At 40.7% G+C, this 21,992-nt stretch overlaps 1 protein-coding gene across 7 annotated transcripts in view; it reads left to right on the top strand.

The window, feature by feature from the left end:
- The window catches only part of Ppp6r2 (protein phosphatase 6 regulatory subunit 2), a 95,707-nt gene that overhangs the window by 1,606 nt on the left and 72,109 nt on the right, over window positions 1-21,992 (top strand). For 5 of the 7 annotated variants that reach the window (XM_057792789.1, XM_057792795.1, XM_057792793.1 and 2 more), the window contains exon 2: window positions 21,542-21,673. The exons of the other annotated variants lie outside the window; for them this stretch is intronic. The gene's annotated coding sequence lies outside the window, so the exon portion shown is untranslated. The remainder of the gene's footprint in view (window positions 1-21,541; window positions 21,674-21,992) is intronic. 7 annotated transcript variants of the gene reach the window in all.

Genomic DNA, 21,992 nt, shown 5'->3' on the forward strand with positions numbered 1-21,992 from the left:
AAGACCTAGGAGCTGGAGAGATGGTTCAGGGGTTAAGAGCACTGACTGCTCTTCCAGAGGACCCAGGTTCAATTCCCAGCCCCCACATGGCAGCTCACAACTGTCTATAACTCCAGTTCCAGGGGATCCAGCACCTTCACACAGACATACATGCAGGTAAAACACCAGTCAGTGTTCATAACTTTAAGAAAAAAAGAAGCTAACTATAATGAAGAGGTGGGGTGGGAGGGCAGGACAGCAGAGCAGGGCCCTCCAGGGTGAGAGAGCCCACATGCAGAGAGGAGATGGGAAAGGCCCAGATCTCTTGCAAGAACTAGATAATACTGATGTGGCTAGGTTAAGGGGGAGCTTAGTTTGGAAAGCTGGTCTTCTGGTCAGCCTTACAGATGCTGGTGAAGTGCTGGGTCTTGAGGTTTTATGAGTTTTGTCACATGAATAGGGAGTGGAGTGTTGTGGCTTAAACCTCAGCAGTTGACTTAGGGCGGTATTTGGGAAGTAGAGCTGTTGGCACATAGCAATTGAGAAGTGTGAGGGAATGGGAGGGCTCAGAGTGACTTCTAGGCTTCTTGATTGAACAAATGGGGAAGCTGGGTTGAGGTAGTGGTAGATGTTAGAGAAGGCAAGGCTTTCTTTGGCTGAAAGTAGTGGGAGACATCTAAGAAGTCCAGGAGGAACATATCTTATGGAAAAATCTGGAGCCCAAAGGAGAGATAAGGCTGAGCATACAATTTTGAGCAGGGAGATAGTGTTTAAAGCTTTGGAAATAGCCATTTTCTTAGAGCACACAGCATAATGTTTGGGTATTTATACTGTTCTATTACATTTAATTTTTTTTTTTTTTTTTGAGACAAGCTGTATAGCCCCAGCTATTCTGGAACTTGCTATATAGAACCAGAACTAGCAGAGATGTACTTACTTCTGCCTCCCAAGTACTAGGATTAAAGGCATACACCACATGCCCAGCTCAACATTTAATTCATGTGGGAATTTTTCGTCTAGTCCTCAGGGTAACCATAGGCTATAGAGGCTGTGATTTCCCTGCTTCAGAGATAGAGACTGAGGCAGGAGAATCAGGATTTGTACTGCAGGCAGTTTGGCTTTACATCCCTTCTCTCTCTCTCTCTCTCTCTCTCTCTCTCTCTCTCTCTCTCTACGCAAAGGGTAATGTTTATAGCGTTTAAACTAATAACAATGATGACCGGTTGCAGTTATGTTCTACTATGCTTGGCAGGTCCAGACACTTTTTAAAGTATGTTATCCATATCCTCTCATTTAATCTTTACAGTAATTGTTCTTTTTTCAGCTCTTTTCTTTCTTTTTTTTTTATTTTTATTTTTTTTGAGACAGGATTTAAATTTGCTCAGTGTGACCTCAAATGTTGCTGTGTAGATTAAGGGTGGCCAACTTCTGTTCCCCTCCCTCTACCTATCAAGTGCTAGGATTGCAGGCTGTACCACATTGGCTAATTCATATAGTGCTTGGGATTAAACCCAGGGCTTCATGTATGCTGTCAAACATTCTACCAACTGAGCCATATCTCAATCCTCCCCACCCCCTTTTTTTTAAAAGAAGGATTTCATGTAGTCCAGGCTGACCTTGAATTTCTGATCCTCCAGCTTCACCCTCCTGTACTGGGATTACAGGCATATGCTACCATCTCTGGTCAGTAATTACTTTGAATATTCCTGTCAATAGATGAGGGCTATAGTGATGGCTCAGTGAGTAAGAACACTGTTGCGAAGATAAGAGGACCCTAGTTCAGATCCCCAGTATCCACATAAAAGCTGAGTTTAGCTTTGTGTTCCTGTAAACCAAAGGGTGCAGGTTGGAGGTAAGTGGATCCCAGGGGTTCTATGACCAGCCAGCTTCATCAGAACCTGAACCCAAAATCCAGTGATAGGCTGGTTGTGGTGTCACGCTGGTAGGATTTGCTGAAGGAGGCAGAGACAGGAGGATCGCAAGTTCGTGGCCAGCCTGGGCTACACATTAAAAAAAAAAAAATCCAGTGGTAAGCTTCTGGTTCAGTGAGATACTCTGTCTTAAAAAAAAAAAAAAATTGGAGAATGATGGAAGACACCTAATATCCTCTTCTGGCCTCTGCACACTCCCACACATGTAGATTCATATCACATACAAAGTAATCATATGAGAGTACTGAGACACAAAGTAAGGAACATATCTGAGGTCAAAGCACATAAATCAGAGAGTTCAGGTTCAACCCAAACCCTAGAGCCTGTGCCTTTCACTGTTTCATCCTAGGCAGTTTATACGAATGGATAATATGACCTCTCAAGGTGTGTAGTATCCTCTCTCAAGACAGTTGACTTTGGTTTTGTTTTGTTTTTGTTGTTTGTGTCATTCTAAACAGTTTATTAACAGATAATTCGGGGGCTGGAAAGATGGCTCAGCGGTTAAGAGCACTGGCTGCTTTTCCAAAGGTTCCAAAGGTCCTGAGTTCAATTCCCAGCAACCACATGGTAGCTCACAACCATCTGTAATGAGATCTAGTTCCCTCTTCTGATTTACAGGCATACATGCAGGCAGAACACTGTATATATAACAAATAAACCTTTTAAAAAAACCAGATAATTTGGTACATAAATATGTTTGAGAGAAAGAGATGTACATTTTATAGAAATGAGTTGCATAACACGGTGTGACACTGTCCCAGCACTCAGAGGTAGAGGTAGATAGATCTGAGTTCAAGGAGCCTGGTCTAGATAGCAAGTTCCAGGATAGCCATGAGTTACATTCAGTCAGCCTTAGTTACTGTGGTAGTTTGAATGTAATTGGCTTGGCCCCCATGATCCTATCATCTCATAGGGAGTGGAACTCTTAGGAGGTATGACTTTGTTAGAGTGGATATGGCCTTGTTGGCGGAAGTGTGTGATTGTGGGGGCAGTCTGTGAGGTTTTCTATGCTTAGAATACTCCCCAGTGTGTCAGTAGACTTCCTGTTGCCTCTGAGTCAAGATGTAGAACTCTCAGCTCCAGCACCACGTCTGCCTGCATGCTGCCATGTTCCCTTTCATAATCATATAAGAGTTGCTGTGGTCATGGTGTCTTTTCACACCAATAGTAAACCTTAACTAAAGACAGTTACTTTCTGTTGCTGTGACAAAACACCATGACTAAGACAATTTATAAGGGAAATATTTAATTTGGGACTCCCAGTTCATGTCTGTCATGGCATGGAACATGGCTGCAGGTAGGCAAACATGGTACTGGAGGAGTAGCTGAGAGCTGGTGTCATATAGGTATGTGAGCATAAGGTAGAGAGAGCTAACTGGGGATGCTATGGGCTTTTGAAACCTCAAAGCCCAAAGCCAGGCAGTGGTGGCACACACCTTTTAATCCTAGCACTCGGGAGGCAGAGGCAGGCGGATCTCTGTGAGTTCAATGCCAGCCTGGTCTGTAAGAGCTAGTTCCAGAACAGGCTCCAAAGCTACAGAGAAACCCAGTCTGGGGGCGGGGGAAGGAAACCCTGTCATGAAAAATGAAACAAAAGGATACTTCACACATTGTCCTTTATCTTATTATTATTTTACATTTACTTATTTGTGTGGAGGTCAAAGGACAACTTGCTGGAGTTGGTTCTTTCCATCATGTGGGTTTCTGGAGTCAAACTCAGATCCTAAGCTATCTTGTTGGTTCCCTGTGTCTTGTTTTGTTTTTTCCTTTTTAATTTACAATTTTTAAATATTTAAAAAATTTTAAATTTTATGTGCATCAGTATTTTACCTGCAGTGCATATCTGTGTGAGGGTTATGTTTCCCCTGGAGCTGGGGTAAGAGAATTGTGAGCTGCCATTTTGGTGCTGGAATTGAATCTGGGTCTTCTGGAAAAACAGCCAGTCCTTTTAACTGCTGAACCATCTCTCCAGCCTTAATTTGAATTCCTATTTATTTATTTATTTTGATTTTTCGAGACAAGGTTTCTCTGTGTAACTCTAGCTGTTCTGGAACTAGCTTTGTAGATCAGACTGACCTTGAACTCACAGAGATCCTCCTGTCTCTGCCTCCTAAGTGCTGGGACCAAAGGTGTGTGCCACCTCTGCCTGACTTTTTTTTTCCAATTATTTTGGAAATTATGTTGTATCTATATATATAACAAGCAGCCTCATCGTTTTAGCTGTTTAGTCTTGTTTTTATTTTGCTTACAATATTGCATTTAAAATTATTGAGGGATATTTCATACCCCGGGAAATCTTACCTATATGAATTTAATGAGTGTTAACAAGTATGAACATTATTAGTGTTGGTAGTCAAGGTGGCTCATATCTTTAATCCCAGCACTCAGGAGTCAGAAGCAGACAGATCTCTCTGAGTTTGAGGTCAGCCTAATCTATATGATGACTTCTAGGCCAGCCAGGGCTACACAATGAGATCTTGTCTCAAAAACAAACAAAAACTTAGTGTGGACATCTCTCACCTCAATTATAGAACATTTCTATCACCCTGGAATTTTTCTTGTGTTCCTTTCCAATCCTTAAAACCATCCTTTCAATCTTCAAGTAATTGATGTTCTTATTTCTGTTGCTATAGATTAGTTTCCTAGCTCCTTAGACTTTAAATGGAATTATAAAGTATATGCTTGCAGGGAATGGCACACCCCTGGAATTTCAGTGATCTGAGACAGGAGAACTGTGAGACCACCCTGGGTTATGTGTATATATATAGCAAGACCCTGTGTAAAAATACAAAACTGAAAAAACCCTTTCTACCCTAGCTTGTCTTGCTAGTTTTAGAATAAGCTCTCAGATTTATGTTATTATTTTTGCTGTGAGTTTGATTGGTGCTATATATAATCTATAGCTCAAGTTCAGAGTTGAATTATTGAATCTTTTTATCTATGCGTTTAATTTTATTTCTCCATTTAGTTTTTTCTTTGCAATATTTTATGTTTTCACTGTAAAGGTTCATTTTCATTTGAATTATTCCGAGCTGTTTTGTCTTTTGATAGTATCGTAAATGTTTTTATATTGCTTTTAATTATTTGTTGTTGTACAAACATATATTTGGGTTATGTATAATGGTAACATATTCTGCAACATTGTGTAATTTATTAGTTCTCATAGTATAGCCCTTTGTATTTTCTACTTACATTATTATATCTGCAAATAAAGATAGTTTTATTTTTCCTTCCCAATTGGTGTTCCCTGTTTTACTTTTCTTGATTGCATTGAATAGAAATCCCCAAACAGTGTTAAATAAAACTGATAATAATGGGCCTTCAATGGTTGAGAAAGTTGCCTTTGTTTCAATTTTGTGGAATTAAAAATTGTTATTTATTATTATTGTGTGAGTATAATATGTTAATATGTGCATGCCATGGTGTGTATGTGGGAGTCGAGGACAACTTGGTGAAGTCAGTTCTTTTCTTCCACCTTTAAGTGGGTTCCCAAGATCGTGGTTATCTGCCTTGTGCAGCAAGTGATTTACCTGCTAAGTGATTTTACTGGCCCCTGGAATGTTTTTATAATGAAAGAGTGTTGGATTTGGTCAAATGCTTTTTCTCCATCCATTTAGATGGTTATTTGATTTTGATTTGTGGTATGTTATATTGATTGATTTTCAGATATTAAAAATAACTGCATTCTTGGAATAAATTATCTTTGGCATGATGTACGTTCTTCTTTTTTTTTTTTTTTTGGTTTTTCGAGATAGGGTTTCTCTGTGGCTTTGGAGCCTGTCCTGGAACTAGCTCTGTAGACCAGACTGGTCTCGAACTCACAGAGATCCGCCTGCCTCTGCCTCCCGAGTGCTGGGATTAAAGGCGTGCGCCACCATCGCCCGGCAATGTACGTTCTTTTTGTGTGTATGATTTGGTTTGCTAGTGTTTTGTTGAGGATCTTTGCAAATTTATGAAGAGATATTTATAAATGCCCAGTTTTCCGTCTGTCTTCTTTTCTCTCTTCCCTCTTTTTCCTTTTCCCTCCCTCCTCTCCCTGTTTCTTTTTCTTCCTTTCTGTGCTAGGATCAAACCTTGTGTATGCTTGGCAGTGATGTCTTGTAATTTTTGTTTTGTCCAAGATAGGGTTTCTCTGTGTGGCCCTGCTTGTTTTGGAACTCGATCTGTAGATCTGTAGATCAGGCTGGCCTTGAACTCAGAACTCTGTCTGTCTCTGCCTCCCAAGTGCTGAGATTAAAGGCATGCACCACCACCTCCCCTGTGGGTTTTTTTTTTTTTTTTTTTTTTTTTTTTTTGAAACAGGGTGTCACTTTGTAGTTCAGACTGGCATTGAACTAAATGATTCTCTTATCTCAGCCTTCCTAGTACTGTGACTAAAAGAATTGAGCCATCACTCTAGGCAAATCCCATATAAATAGCTGCATAATCATTTTTGGGAGTTTTGGAAATCAAACCTAGGAACTTCTGTATGCTAGGCAGGTGCTCTTCCATTGATCTATATATTGTCAGCTAGTCTTTGGTTTTGTTTTGTTTTGGTTTGGTTTTGGAGACAGTCTCATTCTATAGCCCTGTCTGGCCTGAAATCACAAGGATGCTTCTGAGCCTCTGGAATTCAGAGTACTGGGACTACAGGTGTGTAGGTATGCCACTGTACCTGGCTTAGACATCACCTCTTGAGGCAAGGAGCTGTGTTTCAGCTCATCACTATTATTATAAGAGTGGGAAACCACTTCCTAGAGAAAGAATAGGAATCTAGGCTATATTTAATGTTTCCTTGAGGTCATTCATGAAGCTCAAGCTGGATTTATTCATGGAAGTTTTCTCTGGCTACTGCTTACCCTATCATCCTCCCTGCTTGTGCTTAATGACAATATTAGTTTAAGATGTGTTATACTCGTTTATGCTGTGGAATATTTGTTTAAACAGGCAAAAATGTGTTGCATTCTGTTGACAGAGGTTTCTGTCCTGCCAGATCCTGTAGCCATTTAGTCCCAAAGAAACACACAGAGGCTTACATTAATTATAAACTAAAGGTTGGCCTATTAACTCAGACTTCTTATTAACTTTAGCCCATGATTCTTGTTCGTGTTAGCCACGTGGCTTGATACCTTTTATCAGTGAGGCCTTCTCATCTTGCTTTCTCTGCATCTGGGTGACCACTTGCAAACTGAACCTTTCTTCTTCCCAGAATTATCCTGTTCTGGTTGCCCTGACCATACTTCCTGCCTGGCTATTGGCCAATCAGCATTTCATTAAGCCAGTACAACTGACAAATCTTTTTTTTTTAAAAATATTTATTTATTTATTATGTATACAATATTCTGTCTGTGTGTATGTCTGCAGGCCAGAAGAGGGCACCAGACCTCAATCCAGATGGTTGTGAGCCACCATGTGGTTGCCGGGAATTGAACTCAGGACCTTTGGAAGAGCAGGCAATGCTCTTAACCGCTGAGCCATCTCTCCAGCCCCAACTGACAAATCTTTAAAGGGCACAAGACCATTGTCCCATAGCAGTATTCATATATATGTGCATGTATGTATGTGTATGTATGTATATATATATATATATATATATATATAATTTTTTTTTTTTTCGAGACAGGGTTTCCCTGTAGCTTTGGAGCCTATCCTGGAACTAGCTCTTGTAGACCAGGTTGGCCTCGAACTCACAGAGAGCCACCTGTCTCTGCCTCCCGAGTGCTGGGGTTAAAGGCGTGCACTACCACTGCCCAACTTATTTTGTATTTGTTTAACTCTGTGAAGCTGTGATTGGTCTAATAAAGAGCTGACCAGCCAATACTTAGACAGAAAAGAGAAATGGGCAGCCACTAAGTAAGAAGGAAAGAAAGATATACAGAATAAAGAGAGGTAGCCAGGCGGTGGTGGTGCACGCCTTTAATCCCAGCACTTGGGAGGTAGAGGCAGGTGAATCTCTGTGAGTTCGAAACCAACCTGGTCTACAAGAGCTAGTTCCAGGACAGGCTCCAAAGCCACAGAGAAACCCTGTCTCAAAAAAAAAAAAAAAAAAAAAAAAAAGAATAAAGAGAGGTAAAAAGCCCAGAGGCAAAATATAGTTAAAGAGAAACGGAATAATTTAAGTTAGAAAAGTTGGCTATAAACAAGTAACCTAAGACTATGCGTTCATAAGTAAGAATAACTCTCTGTGTATTTATTTGGGAGCTGGGTGGCGGGCTCCCAAAGAGTAAAACAAGAACAACTACACCATGCATGTATTGGGCACTTTATATAAATTATATTTTGTTTTGGTGGATATTTTTAGTTTTTATTTCTTCAGACACAGTTTTACTCTCGACCTAGGCTGACCTGTAACTCAATATACAGTTCTGGTTGGTTTTGAAATTGTGGCAAAGCTCCTGATTCAGCCTCTTGAGTGCTGGGATTTCAGGCTTGCATGAGTAATCACACCTAGCTTCAGATTACCTTGTGAGATATATATTGTCATCATTTAATTCCTATATTAAAGCTCATAACACAGAATTGAGGACTTGGAGAACCTAAGGAGTGGCTGATGGCATGTTCTTTCAAGAAGGTAACCGTACTCTAGTGCATTTAATAAAAGAAAGAAATGACAAGGTGGGCTTCTGCTTTTTGCCTGTGCATGGATGTTACCGTAGACAACCTGAAGCACCGAGTTGTTCTGAGCTTTGAGCAACTGGGCCTTTGCAGTGTCCACACATTGCAAGGTCCATGTAGTGCTAGCAATTACTTCTCTCTCTCTCTCTTTAATAATTTAGTTAACTTTATTCTATGTGCATTGGTGTGAAGGTATCAGATCCGCTGCAACTGGAGTTATAGACAGTTGTAAGCTGTCATGTGGTTTTTGGGAACTGAACTCTGGTACTCTGGAAGAGCAGCCAGTGCTTTTAACAGCTGGGTCATGTCTCTAGTCCCCGAGATTACTTCTGAATCGTGGCTGGAATAATCCTAAAGTTGGAGTTCCTTGGCTTTTAGTTCTTTTGTACTTCCTGTTTTCACTTTAGCTTTGCTCATTGCCTCACTTCCCTTTTTGGTGCTTTTTAGTGTTATCTTATGCCTGTTTAGTAATTTTATTTATTTATTTATTTATTTATTTATTTATTTATTAGTTTTGAGGCAGTATTTCTATATAGCCCTGGCTATTCTAAAACTCACTCTGTAGACCAGGCTGGCCTCAAACTCAAAGGTTCCCTGCCTCTGCCTCCCAAGTGCTGGAATTAAAGGATGCACCACTACTGCTGGGTATATTATTGTTATTATTTGTGACAAAGTCTCACTGCTGAGCCTTAGCTGGCCTAGAACTCACTATGTAGACCATGTTGGCCTAGAACTCACAGAGATCAGCCAGACTTTGCCTCCAGAGTATTGGGATTAAAGGCATGTTTCACCACACCTGACTGTTGTTATTATTATTATTTTTAATTAGGTGTATATGTTTGTTAATCTCTCTGTGTGTGAATGTGTGTGCACACTTGCATGTGTGTGTTTGTGTCTCTGTGTCTGTGTATGTGAGTGCAGGTGCCTTTGGAGGCCAGAGGTATCAGATTCCACTGGAGCTAGAGTTATAGGAGGTTGTGAGCCTCCTTCTGGGATGCAGAAACTGAACTCGGGTCCTCTGCAAAAGCAGTATGTGCTCTTAACCATTGAGATATCTCTCTGGTCTTGGTAATGCTTTTTATCAAATTTGTCTCTAGCTGGTTTTCCTTAATCTCAGCCACAGTGTGCTGATGGAGGAAGGTCATTGGTTAAAAAATAAAGAAACTGCTTGGCCCTCATAGGTTAGAACTTAGGTGGGTGGAGTAAACAGAACAGAATGCTGGGAGGAAGAGGAAGTGAGCTCAGACGCCATTTCCTCTCCTCTCTGGGGCATACGCCATGCTGCTGTGCTCCAGGGCAGACGCGATGAAGCTCCGACCCAGGATGGTCGTAGGCTAGAATCTTCCTGGTAAGCGCACCTCAAGGTGCTACACACATGAATAGAAATGGGCCAGGCAGTGTTTGTTTGTTTGTTTGTTTGTTTATTTGCTTTTTCGAGACAAGGTTTCTCTGTGGTTTTGGAGCCTGTCCTGGAACTAGCTCTTGTAGACCAGGCTGGTCTCGAACTCACAGAGATCCACCTGCCTCTGCCTCCCAAGTGCTGGGATTAAAGGTGTACCCCACCACTGCCCAGCCAGTGTTTAAAAGAATACAGTTTGTGTGTTGTTATTTTGGGGCATGAGCTAGCCAGGCAACCAGGAGCTGGGGTGGCAGGAACGCAGCCCGCGGCTCCCACAACAGAAACTATCCTGCCAATTCTTAGCCAAGGGCTCCCATTCTGATTTCTTAGCACTATTTTATTGAGAACAAGCATAGTCTGAGTACTTTTTCTTATGAGTAGGGTAATTTGATGAACCTTTGGTTCTCTGTAGTTGATTCATTTTCTAAGTTCCTTGGAGGCGTCTGGTATTTGCACTGTTCTAGGCAGTGGTACTCTTTTCTGGAGCCATGTTTTTTCCTATTACACATGCATCAGGCATTTTCCAAAGATGATAAAGTTGATCAGTGACAGAAACTGGCCTTTATGTATGGTCTTTGTAGCCAGGGAGCATACTGTTATGTTCTGGCTTGTTTGCTTCTAGTTCTCTGGCTGGGTGTCATTATTTGGTTCACGATGGGGCCAAGTCACTGAACAGCAGTGTTTTCACTACGTTGGCCAGCTCTATCCTTAACTGGAAGAGCTGCAACAGTTAATAGTAGTTTTTACTTTTCACTGTGTCTTTATTGTATCTAACGCATAGGAGGATGTTCCTGAGAAAAACAAGAGAAATGAAGAGCCTGGCAGAGTCCTTGATGTTTAATGGGAATTTGAGTTGAAGTTACCTGTTTTTGCTGAACTACTTTACTGGACTACCCACGAGCTTGCAACCACAAACAAGCCAACCCTAGGTTAATACTGGATCCAACTGCCAGGTGCTTAGTCCTCACTGTAGATTAGTTGCAAGGCAAATGCTGTACCTGTAAGTCTTGTTTGTTTGTTTGTTTGTTTTCTATGTGAGTGCTGGGAATTGAACCCAGGTCCTCTGGAAGACCAGTCTGGTCTCTAAACCACTGAGCCATCTCTCCAGCCCCTGTACCTGTAAGTCTTAACATTGTCACCTTGGTGGGATGGGAACACAAAGGTAGGCAGGGTGCTTTGGATTGGATTGTGTGCTCTTCCATTATGTATTCAAGCCCTAACTCCCAATCTAGTCATATTTGGAGGTGGGCCTTTAAGAAATGATTAAGGAGGGCTGGTGAGATGGCTCAGTGGTTAAGAGCATTGCCTGCTCTTCCAAAGGTCCTGAGTTCAGTTCCCAGCAACCACATGGTGGCTCACAACCATCTGTAATGAGGTCTGGTGCCCTCTTCTGGCCTGCAGACATACAGACAGACAGAATGTTGTATACATAATAAATAAATAAATAAATATTTTTTTAAAAAAGAAATGATTAAGGAGGTGGGTGGTGGAGGTACACATCTTTAATCCCAGCACTCAGGAGGCAGAGGCAGGTGGATCTCTATGACTTTGTGGCCAGCCTGGTCTACAATGCAATCTATGTGAGTTCTGGGACAGCTGTGGCTACACAGAGAAACCCTGTCTAAAAAACCAAAGGTGGGGGGGATTGAGATAGATGAAGACATGAGGGTAAGGATCTCAAATTTGGATTAGCTAAAATGGCAACTGTTTATGCTAGGAAGAAAACCAGCTGGCACCTTGATTTTGACTTCTGCTAGACTTTTTTTTTTTTTTTTAAAGATTTATTTATTACGTATACAACATTCTTTCCATGTATGCTTGCAGGCCAGAAGAGGGCACCAGATCTCATTACAGATGGTTGTGAGCCACCATGTGGTTGCTGGGAATTGAACTCAGGACGTGTGGAAGAGCAGTCAGTGCTCTTAACCTCTGAGCCATCTCTCCATCCCTCTGCTAGACTCTTGAATTATGAGAAATAAATGCTGTTTTAATGTTCCAGCCTGTGTTTTGCATCACAAGTTGAGCTATCAGTCAATGGAGGACTCAGAGTATAATTGGCTGGGATTGAAAGGGTGGGCAGGAAAACCTTTTGGCCTCTGTTGGCTTCAGTTGTCCTGGGCAGTGTTAAAAAAGTAAAGTAGTTATTAACATTTGAAGATTTTGGGCCAGATGTGGTGGTGACTCATACCTGTAATCCCAGTAGACACAGAGTTTAGACTGAGCCTGTGTTACAGTTCTAGACTCTATTTCAAACAAACAAACAAACAACAGCAAGTAGAAGATTTGGAGAGTATGTTGGGCATGGTAGCACACACCTTTAATCAGAAAGCAGGGGCAGGCAGCTCTCTGTACGTTCCAGGCCAGCCAGGGCTACATAGTGAGACCTTGTCTCAAAACCAAAAATAAACAAAATCTTTGGAGAGTAAAAAAGAAAAATCTTTTTATCTCTGTTGGTTGTCATCTCCCTGGTGTTTCTGTAGTAAGCATCCCATCTGTACTGTTCAGTAGCCTTCATCCTTTCTGTCTGCTCCATCCAGCAGTAGGGGAATGAAGAAAGGACAGATATAGGGGCCAGGTGGGTTATGTGCACTCTGATGAAGTTGCATCAACTGCCACAGTGGGGAAGTTCAGCATGTTTATTTTGTATAGCACAGGGAGTACCAGTTCTGCAGGAGGTATCTGCAGGAGATGCAGACACCTGAGATTTTAGGCTATAAACACTAGGGAAGAGGGAAGCTACTCTGAGCCTGACCCAGAGAAAAGGCTTTTCCAATTTCCTGTGGATCATAGGCCTTGGTCCTTAACATGGCAGGCTCATGTCAAACAGTCCCCTCATCAGAACATCTCAGGGCTTCTTCCGTCCCCTAAACTGCCCTGTGAGTTGCAATTCTTGTTTTAGGACGTGACAGGAGAATCAACAGTTGAGTGGCTGGCACTATTTTATTGCCACAGTAAGAAAGGTTTTCATTACAGAGGTCCAGAGTTTTAGGATGGTCACTTCTGATTAAAGCCAGTATTCCCGTTTTCTCTTTCTCTTTTTTTGTGTCTGGAGTTAGTCTAGACTGTACTTTCCTTGCTCTTGGTTCAATACTCAAACAAGTTTGTTCATCAGGCCGTTTGCCATATATATTTTTTAAAGATTTTAAATTTTAACTTAATTATTTATTTTTGGAGAGGGTCTTACTTTGTAGTCCTGGCTAGCCTGGAACTAGAGATTTATCTTCCTCTGCTTCCCAAGTGTTGGGATTAAAGGTGTATACCATCATACCTGGCCAGATTTTAATTTTATTTTTAATTATGTGTTTATGTACGTCTGTGTACTTGAGTGCAGGTGTTCTTGGAGGCCAGAGGCAACAGATCCTCTGGAGTTGGACTTTCAAGTGGCTGTAGTCACTCTTTGTCACTCAGTGTGGATGCTGGCAACTAACTTTGGGTCTTCTGCAAGAACAGTATATGCTCTTAATGGCTGAGGCATCTATCTGTCTCTCTCTCTTTCACACACACACACGCACACACACACTTCTAATTTAATTTATTTTTGAGACTAGATCTCACCACATAGCTATGGCTGTTCTAGATTCACTTTGTACCCTAGGACACTAGGTTGGCCTTGAACTAGAGAGCACCTCCCTCTGCCTCTCAGTTACTGGGATTAAAAGCATACGCTAAGCCAGTTGACAATGGCACATACCTTTAATCCCAACATTGTGGAGGTGTAGGCAGGTGGATGTCTAAATTCAAGGCCAGCCTGGTCTACAGAGTGAGTTCTAGGACAGCCAGGACTACACAGAGAAACCCTTTATCAACACCATCCCAAAAAATTCACGTTTACACCTGGCCGTGAGAACATGTCTTTTGTTTGTTTGTTTGTTTGTTTGTTTGTTTTTGAGACAGAGTTTCTCTGTGTAACAGCCCTGGCTGTCCTGGAACTTGCTCTATAGACCAGGTGATTGTCTGCCTCTGCTTCCTAAATGCTGGGATTAAAGGCATGTGCCACCACTGCCTGGCAAGAACAAAAAACACAAGGCTTCTAATTTTAAAATCCTTTTTTAAGTTAGAATTTTAAAATTAGAGTTGTGATCCTCCCCTTTCCCTAGCTCTGTTCCATAGAAACCTTAGAAAATTCTTTTAAAAAACATTTTTTTTTTTTTTGGTCTGGAGACAGGGTCTCTCTTTGTAGCCCTGGCTGTCTTGGAACTCATACAGGTCAGGCTGGCCTCTAACCCACAGCAATCTGCCTGCCTCTGCTCCCAAGTGCTGGGATTAAAGGTATGCAACCGCTTTCCTTTTTAGTTAAAAAAAAGTTTTTATGTGCATGAGTGTTTTGTCTGCATGCATGTTTGTGTAACATGTGCATGCACTGCCCTCGGAGGCTCTGGGATTAGAGTTACAGATGGTTGTGAGTTGTCATGGGTACTGGGAATTGAACGAGGGTCTTCTGGAGGAGCAGTCAATGCTCTTAATTGCTGAGCTATTTCTTTAGTTCCCTCATTCAAGTTCTCAAAAATAAACAAACAAACAAACACACACCAAAAAACCCCAGTGCTATGGGGCTAGAGAGATGACTGAAGTTAAAAGTATGCACTGCTCTTGCAGAGGACCTGACTTGAGTTCTGAGGACCCTGGTAAGTGGCAGCTCAACCACCTGGAATTCTAGCTCCAAGGGGACTGGAAGTTTCTGTGGGTACCTTCATTCATGTAATACACACACATACATGTAATTAAAAATAAAATAAAATCTTGGGCCAGGCATATGCTTTTAAACCAGCACTTGGGAAGCAGAGTCAGGCAGTTCTCTGTGAGTTCCAGGATAATCAGTACTATATAGAGATACCCTACCTCATTAAATAAATAAACAAAATAAAATAAAATCTCTTAAAATTTTTATTGTGTATGTATGTACATTATATGTGTGAGGGGGGTCATGCATGTCATTCATACACATAGACAACTTTTTGGAGTTGGTTCCTTCCATATACTTTTTTTTTCCCCTTTTTTTAATTTTAAGAAGGGCTTACCATGTATCCCTGGATGGCCTGGAAATCATTCTGTAGACCAGGCTGGCTGAAAATTCACAGAGATCCCATTCCCACCCCTGCCTTCTGCTCCTAAGTGCTGGACTAAAGATGTGTACCACCATGCCCAGCCTTTGTCCATCTACCTTTATGTGGATTCTGAGGATTGAACTCAGATTGCCAGGCTTGCACACTAAATACCTTTTACCCACTGAGAGCTGACCCTACTATATTCAAATTCTATAGCTATTTAATTCTTAGTTATATTTTTAAGCTAATAAAATAAAAAGTGTGTATTTAAAGGCCTTTTGTACATTAGTTGTTCTAAATTGTTTATACTAAATTATCTATTTTTGTCTTTTTGCTTTTTTGAGACAGGGTTTCTTAGTATAGCGCTGGCTGTTCTGGAACTCTCTCTGTAGACCAGACTGACCCCGAACTCACAGAGATTCATACCTGCCTCTGCCTCCCGAGCTCTGTGATTAAAGGTGTGCCCACCATATCGGCTAAATTACACAAAGGCTACTAGATTTGGTCAGGGCCTTTCTCCCCACCTCTCTCTGAGACAGGGTTTCTCTTTGTGATTCTGCTGACCTGGAACTCACTTTGTAGACCTGGCTGGCCTTGAAGTACTCAGATTCACCTGCTCTAGCCTCCTGAGTTCTGAAATTAAAGGTGTGAGTCATCATGCATAGCTAAATGATTTTTTTAAAGGCAGGGTTTCACTGTGTAACAGTCTTGGCTGTCCTGAAACTCACTTTGTAGACTAAGCTGGCCTCAAACGCACTGAAATCTGCCTGCCTCTGCACCCCCCCCCAAGTGCTGGGATTATAGGTGTGTGCCACTACCGCCTGGTGCTAAGTGAATTTTTTAAAAGAGAGGGTTCGATCAAGTTGCTTAGGTTAGTGATGAATTAGTGATTCTCCTGGTTCAGCCTCCCAAGTAGCTGGACTACCCCAAGTTCAACTAACTTTAAGTTAGTTGTGATAAAATGTATGTAGTTTGAAATCTACCACTGTAGCAATCCATACTGTATATCTTTACTATTCAACCCCAGAACTTAAAAAAAATATTTTTACAGAACTTTTTATCTTCTCAATTATTTACCCCCTTGAATAGAATAAGGTAGGAAAGACCAATTATTACACACTGATTTATTTAGGGATTTACTTAAAGCACTGCTTGTACTGCCTTTTGCCAAGCATGACTTCACTTGGTACCTAGAACAGAATGACCTGGAGAAATAGCTCAGCAACAACCTGACCAATCTTGCTCACTCGCCCCACCTTGTGGTTTTTGAGTATAAAATGAGTCTGCAAACTGGACTCAAAACCTAGGCCTTTCAAGGAACTATCTGGTGAATACATTTCCTCTGTCTACTCTCATTGGTGTTGGAGTGCTTATTCCAGAAACATTCCCGAGGCTTCTGCTCTGTTAGGGATGAACCCAGGATCTAGCATGTGCAAGGCAACCACTTCATCTTGGAAATACAACCCTGCCCCATCTTGTCAGATTGAAACTTTGTACCACAGCCCCTTGGCAACTACTGTTGAATTTTCTGTCTTTGAAAGTATTTTAATTTCCTCATATTAATGGAGTTGTGTGGTATTTGGGTTTTTTCGTTTGTGTGTGTGTGTGGTTTTTTTTTTTTTTTTTTTGTCTTGTTTTATTTTTGAGACAAAGTTTCTCTGTGTATCACTGGCTTTCTTGGAACACTCTGTTGACCAGACTGGCCTTGAACTCACAGAGATCCTTCTGCCACTGAATTCCTTTTTGATATTGAGTAATATTTAATTTTTATAACCATCTTCTTTGGTGTTGGGGATTGAGTGCAATGTATGTATGTTAAGCATACACCTTACCACTGACCTACACCCCTCAGCTACCTGTGTCTTACTTTATTTATTCATTCATCTGTTGATGGATACTTGGGTTGTTTCTACTTTCTGTCTTTTTTTGTCTTCCAGTTTCTTCTTTTCTCTTCCTTCCTTCTTTCCTTCCTTTCTTCTTTTTTTAAGAAGACAATATCTTTCCACTTTTTAAATATTAGTTTTTGACACACAAAACAATGGATTTCATTATGATATTCTCATATGTATATATTCTTGTACTTTTTGTTTGTTTGTTTGTTTTTGGGACAAGGTTTCTCTGTAGCATTGGAGCCTGTCCTGGAACTCACTCTGTAGACCAGACTGGCCTCAAACTCACAGAAATCTGCCTGTCTCTGCTTCCCGAGTGCTGGGATTAAAGGTGTGCACCACCACTGCTTATTGTACTTTTTTATATTCATATGCTATCACCTTCCCATGTCCTTCCTCCTGCTGATCCCTCTTTCCTCTCATATGGTTCTTCCTTTTTGCTCACATCTTTATGTGTATATATGTATGCATTAGATATATAAATATTTAGATTCTGTATGAGAAAACTTACAAGTTTGACTTCTTCCTTTCCCTACATAGTTCCTCTTCTACTTTTGTATCCTGTATATAGTTATATGAATTAGACAGTAAAGAAAATCTTGAATTTTGTAAGAAAAAAGGAAAATGACCTTATCTTCTATGGAAATATTTTGCTTATATCTTGTTTTCAATTCCAGAAAAATATTTTTCTTTTTTTTTTTCCTTCCTTCCTTCCTTCCTTCCTTCCTTCCTTCCTTCCTTCCTTCCTTTCTTTTTTTAAATTTTCTTGAGACTATTATGTCCAGACTGTGAAGTCCCTCAAAAACCATAAGGAGCCGGGCGGTGGTGGCACACGCCTTTAATCCCAGCACTCGGGAGGCAGAGGCAGGCGGATCTCTGTGAGTTTGAGGCCAGCCTGGTCTACAAAAAGAGTTCCAGGCAGGCTCCAAAGCTACAGAGAAACCCTGTCTCGAAAAACCAAAAAAAAAAAAAAACCAAAAAAAACAACAACAAGGAGACCAAATCCTGTATGTAAAAGCAAAGAGCCTTTATTTTATTCAAGTTTGCAAACTCAGTCTCTCAGCATGTCCAATGTATTACAATAACTGGAGAGCCCCAAGCTCAGTTAGAGTTAGGTTTTTATAGTAGTAGATGGTGTGAGGGGGTTCTAAGGTTGAAGACCCCTGATTGGCTGACATTTGTTTAGACGTGTCCTGGTGAGAGTGCTGGCAGATGATCCTATCTACAACGGTTGGAACCTTTGGGTGGTCTGTTTCTATTTAGCTTATCATGGCTGGCTCTTACAGAGACAGGATCTCCTGTATAGCTCTAGCTGGCCTAGAATTCAGTAAGTAGACCAGGCTGCCCTTGAACTCATAGAGAGCTGCCTGCTGAGTGGTGGCATTACAGGTGTGTGCCAATTTTTCTAGCTGCTTGTATTTTATTACTATACATGCAATTTATACTTATTTTTGCCCCGGTCCTTGGAGTTAGTCATTTCTCTGTGGAATGTCTGTTGTTATATTTGAAAATGGTGATTAAAGAGCACAATTTATAGTGCTTTTCTTCTAGAAGTTGGCAGGGTTTATCAGTTAGCTTGTGATCAGGTATCTTAGTGTTCTTTTGCTGTGAGGAGATACCATGGCCAAAGTAACTCTTTTAAGAATTTAATTTCAGAGGATTTGTCCATTATCATCATGGCAGGGAACATGATGCTAGAGAAGTAGTTGAGAGCTTTGCATCTTTGATTTGCAAGCTTTAGACAGAGAGACAAGGTCACTGGGCTTGGTGTGGGCTATTGAAACCTGCCTTTAATTCCAGCACTTAGGAGACAGACACAGGCAGATCTCTGTGAGTTTGAGACCAGCCTGGTTCATCTAGTGAGTTTCAGGACAGCCAGAGCTCTGTAGTGAGTCCCTGTCTTGGAAAAAGCTGAAAGAAAGAAAGGGAGGGAGCGAGGGAGGAAAGGAGGGAGGGAGAGAGAAAGAGAGAGAGATCACTCAAAGCCCACCCCCAGAGGCACAACTAGTCCAACAAGGCCACACCTAATCCTTGCAAGTAGTTCACTTACTGGAGAAGAATGGAGATGAAGCATGCAAATATTTGAGCCTATGGGGACCATTATTCAAACCACCACACCAGGAGTGTGCATTTGTTAATATTAGCAGTCTACTGTTAGGAAACTGGCAACTTCAAAAAACCTCATGTCCTTAGGTTCTTTTTGTTTTTTAAATTATACAGGGTTACCAAAAACCATTTTCATGCGAGTATATAATATTTGAACACATTCTCTCTATACCTTACTGCTCTCTCCCTTTTCTTTACTCACTCCGATTTGTTCCCTAAGACAAATTTGCATCTACTTTCCTGTCATCAGTACATATATGACATTATCTATAAAGTGTAGGAGCCATAAATGAAAGAAAGCGTGCACCATTTGCCTTCCTTAGACTGACACTTAGTTTACTTAATATGAATGTCTCTAGATGCAAAGGAAACAAAAAAATGTCTTGCTGTATTGCCCAGGCTGGCTCTGAACTCCTTGGCCTCAAGAGATCCTCTTTCTTCGGCCTCCTGAGTGGGTGGCACTATAATCATGTTCACAGTGCCCATTGTCCTTGGATTGTTTGGTGTGGCATTCTGACCACCGAGCCAGGTAGTCAAGTATGAGTAGATTATATTAGTGCGTTTTTATTTTTTAGAATAAGCAACAAGAGTTTTTTAGTTCCTTAATTATGAAATGTTCTGATGATTTGGATACCAACTAAAGATAATGTATCAGTTTTATGTCATCATGACCAGATAGCTGAGCAGAACAAGGGTGAAAAGATGAGTTTTGGCTCACAGTTTTTAAATTTTCTATCTTGTCAGGGAGGGTATGGTGGAACAAAATAGCTTACATTATGCTTATAAGAAAACTGGGAGAAAATGCTTGTATTAGGTGGCTTCTTCCATTTTCTCCTTTTATTCCATTTGGATTTCTAGATCAAAAAGTGATGCTGCTTACTTTTTTCTTCCTTTTTTCCTTTTCTTCTTTTTTCTTTCTTGCTTTCTTTTTTGTTTGTTTATTTTTATTTTTATTTTTTTTGAGATAGGGTTTCTCTGTATAATCCTGGCTGTCCTGAAACTTACATTATAGAACAGACTGGCATCAAACTCACAGAGATCTGTCTGCCTTTGCATGCACCATCACTGCCCAGGGCAGATCTCAATAGCTCTTAGTGAATGTTCTCTAAAAACAACAATAACAAAATACCTACTTCAGTACCCTATACCATTTTTAAAAAAATGAGTATTTTGCTTGCATGCATATATCTATATACCTTGTGTTTTTTGGGTAACTGGAGGCCAGAAAGGGGTAACAAATTCCCCAGAACTGGAGCTATGGTTGTTGAGAATCATGTGGGTGCTGGGAATTGGAACCAGATCCTCTGGAAAAACATCTAGTGCTCATAACAGCTGAGCCATAATTCTAGCCCCTTCTGGTACCAATTTTTAATGTTGGTTTACATTTTTGTGACAAAGTACTCATATAAACAACTTAAGAGATTTATTTAGTATTCTAGTTTGAGTGGTGTTAGTCTCTCATAGTCTATCATATCATAGTCTATATATCTTGGTAGAGCAGAACAGCTTACATCATGGGAGCCAGAAAGGACTGAAAAGAATGAGGGCAAGGGGCTGGAGAGATGGCTCAGAGGTTAGCACTAACTGCTCTTCCAGAGGTCCTGAGTTCAATTCCCAGCAACCACATGGTGGCTCACAGCCATCTGTAATAAGATCTGTTGCCTACTTCTGGCTTGCAAGCATACAGACAGACAGAACACTGTATAGATAATAAATAAATAAACCTTAAAAAAAAAAGACTTACAAACTTAAAAAAAAAAAGAATGAGGGCAAGGAGGGAGAGAAATAGAAAGACAAGGCAAGTATGACTGCTTAGCTTTTTATTGTTTTTTTTTCCCCTTGTATTTTGGCTGACTTTTTTTTTTTTTTTTTTTTTTTGTGGCTGTCCTGGAAATCATGCTGTAGACCAGGCTGGCCTTGAACTCACAGAGATCCACCTGTCTCTGCCTCCCCTGTACTGGGATTAAAGGCACACAAGCTACCACCAACCTTCAACATTTTTTGTTAGTATGATGTTAATTGTCAACTTGACAGGATCTAGCGTTACTTGGGAAATGGATTTCTAGTGCATTTCTGCAGAAGACTATCTTGATGCAGTAATTGAGATGGGAAGACCTGCCCACCGTGGATGACATAATTCTGTGGGCAAGTGGTTTTCGACTGTAAGGGAGGAGGCAGTGGGCTGAGTACAGGTATTTGTTGTTCTTTTCCTTGACTATGGATGTAATGTGACTAACTGCTTCAAACTCTTGCTGCGCTGATTTCTCTTCCATGATGGATCTAAGCTATGAGCTAAAATAAGCCTCCCTTACATGACTTTTGTATGTCATCACAACAACAGGAAAAGAAACTAAGAAAATTAGGTTATAAAGGAAAATTAAATATTTTTCTCTTTTTTAAAAAAAGATTTATTTATTATGTATATACTGTTCTGCCTGCGTGTATGCCTGCATTCCAGAAGAAGGCACCAGATCTCATTATAGATGGTTGTGAGCTACCATGTAGTTGCTGGGAATTGAACTCAAGTCCTCTGGAAGAGCAGCCAGTGCTCTTAATCTCTGAGCCATCTCTCCTAAATATTTTTCTCTTATTTTTCAGGTAAACCAAGCAAAACTCTTCCCTGAATGAAAAAAAAAATCTTTTTTAAAGTTGCATATATACAAAAGAAAAAACCTAAATGCTTTTTATTTTGCCTGAACACAAGATTTAAATCAGGTACAGCAATAGAAGGTAAGCTGGTCTTTCTTTCCAGGTCAATTCTGCTTTATTGTAGTTTATTCAGTAACATTGTATAGATGGATGTTCAAAGGTTGGATGATAATGAAACCTTTGTTTCTGTTTTTTGAGGTGGGATCTCACTGGCCCATTGAAAGTCTTTCCATTATAATACAGCTTAATGTTGGAATTCTCTCTTTCTCTGACAGGATCTCACTGTGTAATCAAAACTGTTCTCAAACTTATGATTCTTCTCCCTCGTGCCCTGAATGCTGGTTCATGTAATTTCTTGCTAGCATTTTGCTGTACTAGAAGTTCAAATAGCACACCAAAG

The sequence above is a fragment of the Chionomys nivalis genome, chromosome 17, assembly GCF_950005125.1.
Source record: "Chionomys nivalis chromosome 17, mChiNiv1.1, whole genome shotgun sequence".
NCBI lineage: Eukaryota > Metazoa > Chordata > Mammalia > Rodentia > Cricetidae > Chionomys > Chionomys nivalis.